The following is a 1,481-nucleotide window of genomic DNA, read 5'->3' as shown; positions in this document are numbered from 1 at the left end:
TATAATCTGCCTTGCAAAAGATGAATGTGACACTAAATGACTTGGTAATAGGTTCGGCAGGGAATCCGTTGATACTGAACCTAGAATTTAGCTTCTTGCCTGTGTGTGTTCAACTCATGTAACAGGTTCTCCCCTACGTGTGAGAGCCTTGGAAATGGAGGCTACCAGTGCACTGCCTGTCAGCCTGGCTACACCGGCCAGTACTGTGAGCGGTGAGATAACCCGGCACTTTCTCTCGATGTTACTGGAATAGTTTCAAGTGGTTGATTTTGATGAACTGCACTTATTAGGGTACACTGTGGTTAAATTTCCTTTGTATTTTTTTTGCCATCATCAGTTGTGCTCCTGGATATGTTGGCAACCCACAGGAGAGAGAGAAGTGTCGCCCATACGATGGTAAGGCTACATTTTGCTTTAATAGAAATATGATTAAACTGTGCTCACGTTCAAAAATATACTTACAGTATGTGTGTGCTTGAAATATTTACTGTAGCACAATGAGCTCAAATGAAAAAGACATGAGGGTAGGAGGTCTAGTTTTTTATCAACTTAGACTTCACAGATCTTAACTTCACAGTTTAGATCAGTTCACTTGGACCTTATTTGAACCCATTTTTCCCATTTCTCTTCTATAAGAAGTGTCAGAATATGTAACTTTTTCCATTAAGATGAAGATTTCTTTAGCAGTTAACCACCAGCCAAAAACAAAAGTTGTCACTGAATGGTGTCCACCCAGTTTTGCTTTGTGAAACACAAATAAGATCTCTAGTTTACTGCCCAAGCTTGCTTTGTGAAATGAATACTCTCAGAGAGCAATCCTGTAAACAATTTCATCACATTTCCAACATGCAAGCTGCATAATTAATCTTTTTATTATTTACGAATTTATCATTTTTATAATCAAAAGAAAAGCCATATTTGAGGCCCATGCACGAGCACGCCAAAACCCTGTAGGACTCGTACGTTTGTTTAAGTAACAAACAGTCATAAAATGTGACATTGCCCCTATCTGCATGTAAGCAGTGCTCGCAAAATCGCTTTCGTGAAACCGATCCCTGATGAGTTTATGACCTTTGCACTTTGCAGCTGCAGCCTCCCTGGTGGTGAAGGTTTATCCAGAGAGGGTCTTGGCATCCCAGGGTGGCCCTGTCACTCTGCGGTGCCAGGTGTCTGGCTCTCCTCCGCACTACTTCTACTGGTCCAGAGAGGATGGGCGGCCCATCTCCGGCAGTGCGGACAGACGCAGACAAGGTGAGGGACACACTTTAACCACATGGCCTATGATCATACCTTTTATATCCTAGAAATTGAAATATGTTTGCACTCCATTTTTTGGTTTTAAATACATTTTTAAAGTTCTGATTTCACTTATCTTAACACATAAATTGCCTATAATTAATATACATACTGTGTGGGACGACATGTGTGCAGGAGCAGAGCTGTACTTCCCCAATGTTCAGCAGAGTGATGCCGGCGTTTAC

At 41.6% G+C, this 1,481-nt stretch overlaps 1 long non-coding RNA gene across 1 annotated transcript; it reads left to right on the top strand.

The window, feature by feature from the left end:
• The first annotated feature begins 106 nt into the window (after positions 1-106).
• LOC111657016 (uncharacterized) lies at positions 107-1,481 on the top strand. The gene is made up of 4 exons (XR_002760912.2): positions 107-212; positions 338-396; positions 1,087-1,251; positions 1,432-1,481. It is a non-coding gene; the product is annotated as an uncharacterized LOC111657016 (long non-coding RNA).

The sequence above is a fragment of the Seriola lalandi genome, unplaced genomic scaffold (assembly GCF_002814215.2).
Source record: "Seriola lalandi dorsalis isolate HSWRI2012SDOR001 ecotype SW California unplaced genomic scaffold, Sedor1 jcf7180001977107, whole genome shotgun sequence".
Lineage (NCBI taxonomy): Eukaryota > Metazoa > Chordata > Actinopteri > Carangiformes > Carangidae > Seriola > Seriola lalandi.
Note: the sequence above shows the minus strand (reverse complement) of the source record. Positions and strands in the feature narration are given on the sequence as shown.